The sequence below is a fragment of the Meriones unguiculatus genome, chromosome 8 (genome assembly GCF_030254825.1).
Source record: "Meriones unguiculatus strain TT.TT164.6M chromosome 8, Bangor_MerUng_6.1, whole genome shotgun sequence".
Taxonomy (NCBI): Eukaryota; Metazoa; Chordata; class Mammalia; order Rodentia; family Muridae; genus Meriones; species Meriones unguiculatus.
Genome location: NC_083356.1, coordinates 29,522,624 through 29,536,092, shown reverse-complemented (window position 1 = coordinate 29,536,092; position 13,469 = coordinate 29,522,624).

The window sequence follows — 13,469 nt, the reverse complement described above, 5'->3', positions numbered from 1 at the left end:
CACTGAGTTCATGTCAGAGACATTCCCTGTTCCCCTTACTAGGACACCCACTTGGATACTGAGCTGCCATGGGTTACATCTGAGCAATGGTTCTAGGTTTTATTCATGGGTAGTTCTTGGTTGGAGTATCAGTCTGAGAAAAAAAATCCCTGTGCCCAGAATTTTTTGTTCTGTTGCTCTCCTTGTGGAGATCCTGTCCTCTCAAGGTCTTCCTATCTCCCCCTTTTTCGTAAGATTCCCTGCACTCTGCCCAAAGTTTAGCTATGAGTGTTAGCATCTGTATAAATTTTAAGGAATCACACCAAAGCATTTCTTTAGCATAATTTTTAAAACAAATAATGCCAGACAATGGTGTAGAATGATCGAATCCTTTGATACATAAGCATACCAATAGTATCAGCAATTTTCCTCACTGGGTGGTCCAACATCCTTACGGAAAGAGATTCACAATTAGAGAACCTGAACATCTTATCAACATCCTAGTAAATGAGTTTATTAAAAGTTGCAAGCATTTCACGGAGGGGAGACATTTAAGGACATGCCTGCTGAGAATAAAGAAACTCTTAACAGAGCATTAAATTTTGAAGTAGAAAAAAAATTCTGGGCACAGGCTAGGGTCAGGGAGAAGGGGAGGAAGACCTTCCTTATCAATGGACTTGGGGAGGGGCATGGGAAGAGATGAGGGAGGGAGAGTGGGATTCAGAGGAGTTGTGGGGGGGTACAGCTGGTATACAAAAAAATGTATGATAGTTTGGCTTAGTAATATAGGCTATTAGGTAGATGACACTATCAGCATTATCAGTCATTAGAATATTATTGTTAAGTATGTCATAATATAATTTCTGCTGTGACACCTTCACTTTCTCTTTTCATTCTTTTCTAAATGTTCACTTATCCTTCAATTGTTTTGTTCTGAATTTAATAAAACAAGAAGAACAACGACAAAGACCTTCTGGCCCAGAAACTCATTGCTTCATATTCTGCATGGCTATAAGAAAAAGCAGCAGTTCTTTCTTGCATGATTATTGTCTCGGTGACACATCCATAAACCCTAGTGTTTCCTTTCAATAATACTGAGAAGCCAACGATGTTACAGTGAAATTACATCAAAACATAATAACATATATTCTGAAACATTCTGTAATGACATTGGTACCTAAAGATGAAATGAAATATACTTCCTTATCTGACAAGTTGAAGGTCTGTCTAACTTGGACCTGAGATTCAAGGACTTTTTTTTCTACTTCAAAAATTGATGCAGGTGTTATGGTGCTCTGAAATTCCTTCATGTGTAATCCGTGTTTCAATTTTCAAAGCAAAGTTCACCATTTTACAAAACTCATCACTATCTATGTAATGTTAATTAGGAAAAAGTATCCAAAGTCTTATTTGAAGAGAATACTTACGATTCTTTCTTTAAAATATTAATTGTTATAAATGTTAGCATTTTTCATTTCTTGTCATGGCGAACTAGAATGCCTCAATTTCCTAAGTATAGTTTGCTATATTTTCAAGATCATGTAATATGAAGTATTTAATGAATTAGAATTAAGTAGTATATAAATCATAGAAACTACAGTTATTGATAACTTTCTGATTCTAAATGCTTACTCATGTAAGCATTAAGAGGAAAAGTGAAAACTCATGTTCAAATCCGCATGCAGGACTTGAACCCCTCTTGACTATTCTGTCCAACATTCAAAGGTGCAATGAAATAGTCTTCTCTCTTACAAGAAATCCTTAAATTGCATTACCTATAAGTTTGCATTACCTATAACATTGAAGCTTTGTTTGATTAGACCTTCTTAAACATGTGTCTTAAAAATTAAATGACTCTACTTTTTCAGCCAACTCTCTAATAAATGCAACTAAATCAACCCTCTGCTTCCTCCATTTAGACTCTAGTCCATTAAGAATGAGGATTACATTTATGATATTAAACTCACCCATGTTTTCTCATAAATTTTACGAAGAGCACATTTAATCAATTTCTGGCAAAAAAAGAGATTATTCTATTGGTTCACACTGTTGCAGTAAAACAGTCAAGCTGTTGAATTAGAGATGCTTAAATTGGATGGGCTAACATTTAGTTTGGATTTTTTCTCTCATTCTTCAACCCTTCAATACATGTTTTGCAAGGTTTGCTATTTAACTCACATAAATATTTCTATTAGTGCAGAAAGAAATCTCATTTTACAAGCATTTTCAATCAGAAATGTTATGTAGGGATTGAATACGTAAGTAATATACTGGTTGCCAGTGTATGCAATGGTGCCATTTACCCATTTTGGCATGTACAATTACAAATGTGACCTTGGTCACTTGCAACCTTCCTCATTGCTAAAAATTTAATATTGGGATAATCTAAGACTTTCCTGTGCTCTCTGAGGCCCCCAGCTCCAATTTCCTTTATCAACAAGTATTAAGTGAATACTGTTTCTATAGGAGCCATCTAAGTGTTTCATGAGCTACAGAAAGACACAAAACACAACATCAGACTGTTAGTGCGTTGCCTCTCCAGCCCACAGAAGAAGAGGATACAGACAGTCCTGATGGGACCTGATAGGCTAGGGTCAGACCCTAGGGAGGAGGACCTCCCCTATCAGTGGACAAAGGGAGAGAGATAGGGAGGAATAGGTAGGAAGGGTAGAGCTAGGAAGAGCTGAAGGAGGGGCTCCAATGGGATACAAATTGAATAAATTGTAACTAATAATAATAAAAGAAAAAGAAAGAAAAGAGTTACATTCCATTAAGAAAAATATGCTTGTGTAAAAACAAGCCACTCTACTGTATGATATTGGATAGAATCCAACGAACAATTACCAGAAAGAGCATTCTGGGGACAGTTCAGATCCAAACTGTCTGTGGGTACATTAATCAAAAGGAATGCTTAAAGAGCTGAATTAGAGAAAAAGCAATCACCATCTTAGAAATTAGCAGCACCTGTTTGTTTTTTTTTTTGGGGGGGGGGTGGGGTGGGATCAGAGTGATTTTGTTTTATAACTCAGGCAAACGAAGGGTGTAATGCTTACCTATAACATATTTGCAGGACACTGTGAGAGCTAAGTAGATACACAAGAATACTTTATAGAAAATACTTTACAGAATAAAGTATACTTTATAAAACATAACTAATACAGAATCCAAGCCACATATCTCAGGAGTGACCAATGTCAAGAGATCACAAAAGCAAGATAGAAATGTAGAAGACAAAGAAGACAAGAGTCTGAATAATCACCAGGATAATGAAACCAGGGGGAAAACTTTGCATTTAAACAAGAAATTGCACATTAATTTTCTCTTTTTTTCTTTTTTCACAGTTTATTAAATATATATTCCGATTGAAGCCCGCTCCCTCAACTCTTCTCAGTCCTACCTACCTCTCTCTTTCCCCCTATTCCATTCCCCTAGTCCACTGAAAGGGAAAGTTCTCCTCTGTCATCTGTCCATAGCTCATCAAGTCTCATCAGTACTGCCTGAATCCTCTTCCTCTGTGGCCTGGCAAGGCTGAATTACCAGTGACAAGTGATCAAAGAGTAGGAAACTGAGTTCATGTTAGAGACAGACCCTGCTCTCCTTACTCAGGAACCCACCTGGAGACTGAACTGCCTAAGGGCTACATCTGAGTGAGGGGTCTAAGTCCTGTCCATTCACGGTCCTTGGTCTCAGCAGGATCACCTGGGCTCAGATTTTTAGCTTTATTGTTCTCTTTGTGGGGCTACAGTGGCTGTGTTGTATTATTCCCCTCCCCTTCATCAATAAGACTCCCTTCAATCTACCCAAAGTGTGTCTGTGAGTCTCAGCATCTGCTTCAGTCCCTTGTTGGGTAGAGCCTTTCAGAGGACCCTCATTGTAGTCTTCCATCCTCTTCCCTCTCTTCCAAAGCTTCTGGTGTCTATCCCCTTTGCCTTTCTAAATGAGATTTAAGCATCTTCACTAGGGTCCTCCATGTTGTTTAGCTTCTTTAGGTCTGTAGATTTTAGTATGGCTAAGCTATATTATACTACTAATAGTCTCTTATAAGTGAGTGTATATGGTGCATTTCTTTCTGTTTCTGGGTTACCTCACTCAAGATGATCTTTTCTAGTCAGATACACTGGCCAGCAAATTTCATGATTTCCTTGTTTTTAATAGCTGAGCAGTATTCCATTGTGCAAATGTACCACAATTTCTATAACCATTCCTCTGTTAAGGGGCATCTAGGTTGTTTTCAGATTCTGAATATTACAAATAAATCTGCTATAAATATAGTTGAGCAAATGACCTTGTTGAATGGTGGGGCATCTTTTTGGTATAAGCCCAAGAGTGGTATAGCTGGATCTTGAGGTAGCACAATTTCTAATTGTCTGAGAAAGCACCAGATTGATTTCCAAGGTGGTTGTACCAGTTTACATTCCCACCATGTAATGGAGGAGGGTTCCCCTTTTCTACATCCACTCCAGCATGTGCTATCATTTGAGTTTTTGATCTTACCCATTCTGATTAGTATCAGATGAAATCTCTGAGTTGTTCGATTTGCATTTCCCTCATGACTAAGGATTTTGAACATTTCTTTGTTTCTCCACCATTCAATATTCCTCTATTGAGAATTCTTTGTTTAGCTCTGTACACCATTTTTTGGGGGAATTCTTTTATTTATTAATTAAACTTTATAAACTTTGTATCCCCCCATAAGTCCTTCCTTCCTTCCCTCCTAGTCCCACCCCCCTTCCCTTCTTCACCCATGCCCCTCCCCAAGTCTACTGATAGGGGAGGTCCTCCTCTCCTTCCTTCTGATCTTAGTCTATTAGATCACATCAGGAGTGGCTGCATTGTCATCTTCTGTGGCCTAGTAAGGCTGCTCCCCTCTCCATGGCAATTTAGTGTTGATACACCATTTTTAAAATTAATTTATTTTTTATTAATTACAGTTTATTCATTTTGTATCTTAGCTGTAGCCCCCTCCCTCATTCCCTTCCCATTCCCACAATTCTTCCCTTTTCTCCTCTCATGCCCCTCCCTAAGTCCACTGATATTGGAGACCCTCCTCCCTTTCCATCTGACCCTAGCCTATCAGATCTCTTCAGGACTGGCTGCATTGTCTTACTCTGTGACCTGTTAAAGCTACTACCCTATCAAGGGGAGGTGATCAAAGAGCCAGCCACTGAGTTCAAGTCAGAGACAGTCCCTGTTCCCCTTACTACAGAACCCACTTAGATACTGAACTGCGATGAGCTACATCTGTGCAGGGAATTTAGGTTACCTCTATGCATGGTCCTTGGTTGAAGAATCAGTCTAAAAAAAGACCCCTGCACAGAAATATTTGGCTCTGTGGCTTTCCTTGTGGAAGTCCTGTCCCCTCCAGGTCTTTCAATCTCCCCTTTCTTTCATAAAATTCCCTGCGTTCTGCACAAAGTTTGGCTATGTGTCTCAGCATCTGCTTTAATACCCTGCTGAATAGAATCTTTCAGAGGCCCTCAGTGGTAGGCCCTTATCCTATTCCCTGTTTTCTCCCTCTACCAATGTCCATCATTTTTCCCTTACTTTGAATTGATCATCTTACCCAGGGTCCTCCTTATTGCTTAGCTTCTTTAGAGGTACAGATTTTAGTATGTTTATCTTTTATTATATGTCTAATATCCACTTATAAGTGAGTATATACTATGTGTCTTTCTACTTCTGGGACACCTCATTCAGGATAATCTTTTCCAGTTCCCACCAATTACCTGCAAATTTCATGATCTCCTTGCTTTTAATTGCTGAGTAGTATTCCATTGTGTAAATGTACCACACTTTCTGCATCCATTCCTCTTTTGATGGACATCTGGGTTTTTGACAGATTCTGGCTATTACGAATAAAGTTGCTTTGAACATGGATGAACAAATGTTATTGCATACATGAGCATATTTTGGATATATACCTAAGAGTGCTATAGCTGGACCTTGAGGAATTGTCCTAATTGTCCGAAAAAGCCCCAGATTGATTTCCAAAGTAGTTGTACAAGTTTCCATTCCCACCAGCAATGGAGTAAGGTTCCCGTTCTCCACATCCTCTCCAGCATGTATTGTCACTTGAGTGTTTGATCTTAGCCATTCTGTTGGGTATAAGGTGAAATCACAGGGTCATTTTGATTTGCATTTCCCTGATGAATAAGAATGCTGAGCATCTCTTTTTAAGTGTTTCTCTACCATTCTATATTCCTCTACAGAGAATTACCTTTGAATTGTTTTCTTTGTTTCTAATTCATTGGTTTCAGCTCTGAGTTTAATTATTTCCAATTGTCTACTCCTCTTGAGGGTGTCTGCTTTTTTTTCTAGGGCTTTTAGATGTGCAGTTTGGTTGCTTGTATGAGATGTCTCAAACATTTTTCTGGAGGCACTTAGTGCTATGAACTTTTGTCTTAGCAGTGTTTTTGTTGTGTCTCATAAGTTTGGGTAAAGTAGTGTTTTCATTTTCAATGAATTTTAGGAAGTCTCTAATTTCTTTTTCCATTTTTTTCCCTTTTTGTTATTTCTGTTGTTGTTGAGGTTTAGTTTTAGGCCATGGTGCTCTGATAGGATACAAGGTTTATTTCAGTCTTCTTGTATCTGCTGAGGCTTGCTTTGTGCCTGTCTATGTGGTCAATTTTTGAGAAGGGTTCATGGAGGTGCTGAAAAGAAGGTATACTCTTTTGAGTTTGGGGGAAAAGTTCTGTAGATATCTATTAGGCACATTTGATTTAGAACCTTGATAAGTGTTATTATTTCTCTGTTTCACTTCTGTCTAGGTGATCTGTCCCTTGGTGAGAGTGGAGTGTTGAAGTCTGCCACTATTTATGTGTTGGGATCAATATGTCATTTAAGCTTTAATAGTGTCCAATTTACAAATGCAGGTGCTCTTGTGTTTAGGGCATAGATGCTCAGGATTGTGATGTCTTCCTGGTGGAATTTTCCTTTGATGAGAATGAATTGCACCTCCTCATCTTTTTTTGATTAATTTTGGTTGTTGAATGTTGTATCCTGTTTCTGTAACCATTCTGTTTATCTGTGTTGTTTTTATTTTATTTTTATTTAAATAAGAGAGTTGAGTTGAGGGTTAAGTCCATTGATGTTGATAGCTAATAGTGACCAATGAATATTTGTTCCTTTTATTGTGGAGTTGGTGGTGTTACTGTATTTCTATGCACATTTTTTTTTTATTTTTCTGTTGTGATTTCATTAGATTGGACTTTTCTTTCTAGTATCTTCTGTAGGGCTGGGTTGCTGAGTAGATATTAAGTTTAGTTTTCTCATATAATATTTTGTTTTCTCCATCTATGTTGATTGAAAGCTTTCCTGGGTATAGTAGTGTGGTTTGCCGTCTGGGGTCTTTTAGAGCCTACATCACATCTGCCCAGGCCCTTCTGGCTTTCATAGCTTCTGTTGAGAAGTCTGGTATTATTCTGATCGATCTACCTTTATATATTACTTGACCTTTTTTCTTGATGCTTTTAATATTTTTTCTTTGTTCTGTAAATGTAGTGTTTTGACCCTTATGTGACATGAGTTGGATTTTTTTGTTGTTGTTGTTGTTGTTTGTTTTTTGTTTTTGTTTTTTCTGGTCTAGTCATTTTGGTGTTCCCTCTAGTATGTTTATAGACATACAAGTTGGGACATTTTTCTTCTATGATTTTCTTGAAAACATTTTCTGGATGTTGGAGCTTAGAATCTTCTTTTCGTCTTTTCCTATTATTCTTAGATTTGGTCTTTTCATGGCATCCTTGATTTCTTGGATGTTTTGTGTTTGGAATTTTTCCAATTTTACTTTTTCTTTGAAAGATGTATCAGTTTCTGTGATTGTGTCTTCAGCACTTGAGATTCTCTCTTCCACCTCTTGTATGCTGTTTGTGATGCTTAACTTTGTGATTTCCTGATCTTTTCTCTAAGTTCTCCAGCTCCAGGGTTTTCTCTGTTTTTGTTTTCTTTATTGATTCTAATTCTGTTTTCATGTCTTACACCATTTCTTTCACTGGTGTGAATGTGGATTCCTATCTTTCCATGATGGCCTCAATTTTTTTTTTGTTTATTTCCTCTCAATATGCCTCCACTTGTGCCTCTGTTCATTTGGCTGTATTTGCCAGTATTTCTTTGAGAGATTTGCTCATTCCCTCTTTATGTGCCTCTAATAACTGGATAAGCATAGATTTGAGATCATTTCCCTGTGTTTCTGATGAATTAACCTTTCCATTCATTTTTGGGGTTGCTGGTGAAGCCTTGATGTCCTCACAGCCAAACTTTGGACAAAGTACACAAGTCTTATGGAAGAAGTAGGATATAGAAGGATCCGGAGGGGACTGGAGGCCCACAAGGAGACACAAAGAAAAAATGTTAGGTCCAGTGGGGACTGCAGAGATTGATGCATTAACCAAAGAGCATGCATAGAGAAGACCTGGACTCTCTGCTTAGATGTAGCCCATAGACTGCAGCCCATGGACAGCTCAGTCTCCATGTTGGTGCCTTAGACACCCTGACAGCCTGATATTAACTCTATTACCTGTTTCTTGATCACTTCTCCCTGTGGGGCCACCTATCCAGTTCACAGAGGATAGAATCCAGGCAGTCCTCATTGGAACTCATAGACTAGGGTTGGATAGTAAGGGAGAAAGACTTTCCTTATCATTGGATTAGGAGAGAGGGACAGGAAAGAAAGAGGTCAGGACGATAGGACTAATAGGAGATGAGGGAGGGGGTTACAACTGGGATACAAAGTGAATAAATTGTAAATAAAAATAATAAGTTTCTCTGAAATCTTCAAAAAAAGAAATAAAATCATGTCAAGTAAGTATGACCAGAGGCAAGTTATAGAAAATATGAGCATAGCATTGGGGAGACTGTTGTGACAACACAGAAACTTCAAAGCCAAATTAGAGCTCAGATATATCTGACTTTGTGGTTAGGTCCATTCAGCTCCTAGAATGCAACCAATGGATATTTTCTTAATTTTTTTTCAGTCATCTCAGTAGCAATCAAGGCTCTATAGAGTCTGTAACAAAGATAAGTTACCGTCTGTCATAACCACGTCAATACAATTTGACATTCACTGTGAGTTAGAGTTAATAAAGCATGTATACAATGATTCTGATCGTGGAATGAAGAAAAATACATATTGAAATCTGACTCCAACTAATTAGACACCTGTCTTTCCAGCAGCCACCATGACCTTGACTTTCAGTGTGAGATTTGTAAAATGACAGCACATTCTGTTTTAATAAGGACATTATAAGCGAAAGAAACAGTCATGTGTCTGTCATTTTAAACCCATGTGCCTTTTGCTTTTAAAGGCCATGTCTCTGAGGAGGCAACAACTAATCAAAAGATAAGTCAGGAACTTCTGGGATTTGATGTGTCCATGTGAGGTATGCCCTTGGCCGTATCCTGTGGGCTTTTCCACCTTATCTATAAAAGAAAAGAGAAGGAAATATTTAATAATTCACAGAGTGAACATCTGCCCCAGTACAATAACATTCCAAGATATATTTATTATTATATTAATGTTGGCTTTGTAAAATCTGTTAATATTTCTCAAATTTTCTTCGAAATGATTATTTCCCAATTATTCACACCTTGCATCCACATTTGTTTTATCTATTTTCCTCCAGGATATTTTCTCAAGGAGTGCTACAGTATAAGCATTTCTGAATTTTTCAGTATCTATTCAATCCCATTCTCTTATTTTCCCTTTCTATTCATAACCTTTCAAAATTAAATACCATTGGCTTTTATGAATTAGTAGACACCTACTTTATTCTTGGTGGCATGCTGCAAGAAGGGAGGTAGAGAATGTAAGATTTCAAAGTGAAAATAAATAGCCTGTTAATGCACTTTGCAAATTATACTAAATTGTAAGATGCAGCAAGGACAGAGTGAACAGGATCATAATGCAGATAGGCTTTGAGGGGGAGATAATAGCAAAATTAGATTTGGTTAGAAATAAATTTACTAAGAGGCAATTGTCCTGGGAATAATTGCTAAAGGTGATGATGACTGGAAAGGTGGAGTAAGAAGAATACAGCATCCGCCTGTAAAAGATTAAATAACTGTAAGGACTTGGACAAAAATGAAACATGTTGCATTACATTTTTCATTATATATAGGAAATGCACTTACTAGTGAGTCTTTAAACAGCCACTGTGAAAGCCTGGGCTTAACATATCATGGTGGTTATTCTAAAACCTAAAAGCAAGAGGTAAATAGGACACATCCCTTCCTTTCTACAAAAGCACGAAATCTAAAGAGGCTGATTAGCAGGTGCACACTGAATTTTACCACAAGTAGGAAATGCAAAGCAAATATATCTCTAGCACCAGGAAAGTCTTGATAGATGCCTGGATGCCTTGGATCTTTGTCATCTAGGAACTGAGTTGAAATGGAACAAAAAGATAGAGAGAAAAACAGAGACAGAGATAGACAGAGAGACAGGGAGGCAAAGAAACAGAGAGACAAAGACAGAGATTTCATTTGGAACATGACTGTGAGACAGCCACCTTTTCTTCTCATCAGTTATAGTTCTTTGCTTTTAAATTGCTCTACACATTGAATGCCTTGAAAATTTATCTCCACTTCTGAAGTACCAGCATTGTCTTGTCATTGTTCCAAACATTCCATATTCCCTTTTAGATATGAAGGCTTTGTTTTATGTTTGTTTGTTTTGTTTTGTTTAACATTTTTTCTCAACAAAGATTCCACATTGACTTGTTTGGGATCAGATTAGTTTTGTGGTTTGTTTTGGTTTGGATTTTGCTTGTTTGTTTGTTTTTGTCTATTTCTGAAAATTGTTGCAGTAACTACTACAATTCTTTTTTTTTTTCTGGTAGTTTAGGAATAGGGCCCAGAGTATCACATTTCAGCCAAATGAATTCATGTCTGCAAATAGCTGATCATGACTGCCCTCCCAAATACCTGAGTAGGGAGCATTTTGGTGGAGGGTTCAGAACTGAATAAAATACAAATTGGAACATTATACAGAGACCAATATATAATGTTCAAATTGTGCTTTGTTTTCACTTAATTCCCAACTGCATAAGCAAACAGTCACTAGCAGCTGCTGTTGTGCTATTATGAGATGTCAAATACGAAAAAAAAAAAAAAAAAAAAAAACAGTATACAGTTTGTAGATCTACCTGAATGGGTTCAATGTCTCCACTGAGAAAGTAAGTGCTTTGAAGAATGAAGATACTATATGTTAGAGGTTCCTTTATTTTATTATGATTATTTAATTTAAAAAAATCATTAGCTCTTCATGTATGAGTGATAGATGCCAAATAAATGGAATTAGGGTTATTATTAAAGCTTCATTAAGTCAAGCAATTTCAATCAGTCATTTATGCTCTTTCTAAACTTGGTACACTAATTAAACAGATTTAAAACTCATCTGGATTCTGAGAACAAGCAAAGGCTATTCTCTTCCTAGAAGAATTATTGTGCAACTCAGCCATCCAGACTTCAATAGTGTTGTCTCCATCACCAGAAACCTACTCTATCCAAAGGACTTAACATTCAGAAGGATGTAAATAAGTAGCTAAATAAGTAGATTTTTCTAAGTACCAAGTAATGCCATTGAATTTATACTTCTGCTCATGAAAAACTGAGGTGGTTTAAATTCATGTTCCTGTCAACCACAAAAAATAGAATAAGATAGGAAAATTAAAGACTTATTTTATTTTGGCATTACTCTACAAGTGTTTCCAGACCATAATGATTTAAAAGAGAAAATATCAATGTATGTTGAGAAAGGTCTCACCAGTACCCTGATTTTCTGTCCCCAGAAAGAACCCACTGACAAACTTTGGGCAGAGCATAGGATATCTTATGGAGGAAGATAAGGGTGAGATTAGAGGGACATGGAGAGGACAAGCACCCTACAAGGAGACCAACATAGCTAAAATATCTGAGTCCAGGGGGTCTTGCAGAGACTGATGAACCAAGTGATGGATGGAGAGGACCTAGACCTCCTGCTTAGAGGAGGCCAATTTTCAGCTCAGTCTCCATGTGGATATATGAGTGATGGGAGCAGGGACTGCTCTTTGAGCACTAACCTCTGATGATGCAGCCTTGCCAGGCCACAGAGGAAGAGGATCCAAACAATCCTGATGAGACTTAGTAAGCTATGGGCAGATGGCAATAAGGGAGACCTTCCCTTTTCAATGGTCTTGGGGAAGGGGATGGGGGAGAGAGGGAAGGAAGGAGCTTGGCTTGTTTAATATTTTAGAAGTTTTTCCAGTTTTATTTATTTAGTTGCTAACTTCATAATTTCAATATTCTAAAGAGCTGAGTAGATTCAATAGTGTTTATTTACAAGAGTTTCATTATTTATTCATTAGTTGATAAACATCTAGTTTGATCTTTTCCAACTATGGTGTATTATCACCACATACTTTCAACAGTGTTCAGGCAATATTCCAGAACAGGAAGCAAAAATATTCTAGAAGGCAGAAGTTGGGTGAATGGTGTGAATCAGTGTTTTCTGGACATGGCAGACCCAAAGTACTCATGAACTAACTGCAACTGTGGTTTCCTGAATTAGACCTTTATAAGACCAAGTCAGTCAACAATCTAGCATGAATGAGGAAGGTCACATGAGTTTTTATCCCTGAATAAAGAATTACTGACAGTTACTCGGTACTAGGAGAGGAAGAATTTTTTTTTTCCAAGGATCTGGTTCCTTGTTGGTTGTCGATAGTTAGGTGGATGGCCTCATATCCAGGGAAACACGAACAGCACTAATTAGGCTCAGTATTTTAAAACAAATATAGCATAAAGTTGGGAAAGAGTGTGTTGAGAATTGTCTAAGAAGAGTTGGATAGAGGGAATGAAGGTAGATATGATGAAAGCACACTGCATGTACCTATGAAGTTCTCAAATAATGAATTACAAATGTTTTTCAAAGGAAGACTGTAAGGGAAATGATTCCCAATGTTTTATAAAATTTGAAGTTTTTAGAATTCTGTCTAGCTGGAGTAAAGAGACATTACTGAATCCATGACAGTTTCAGCAGAGGTCCAGAAGGACCTCATAGTTGAAACTCGTAAGACTTTAGAATACAAGCTAAACTTGATCCGACAAAAATGCAGAATTCAAAAGAACCGAATGAATTCACATAGGAGCTCACAAACTGGCATCCAACATTCAATAATCTTTCTTTAAAGGAATGCAAAGGAAACACAAAGTTTGCAATGACTTACATCCTAGTAAACATTCTGGACTATTAAATAATTAGAAGAAAAGTATGACGCTGAAAGCAGAGATGAAGCTTGCAACAACTGCTTGGTATTAATACACTCTCTGTCCACATGTGTAATGTGTAAGGTGAACAGGAAAGGGAAATGGGAGTCACTAAATGCACTCAGACTTAGCTTCAAATTATAGAGAAATACATTTTTTTAAAAAATGTTTTACTGCCAATGACTACTTCTGCAATCTTTTTCTTTCTGTTTTCTCACTGATTCACTCAGAGTGATGCTAAAATTTTGGCA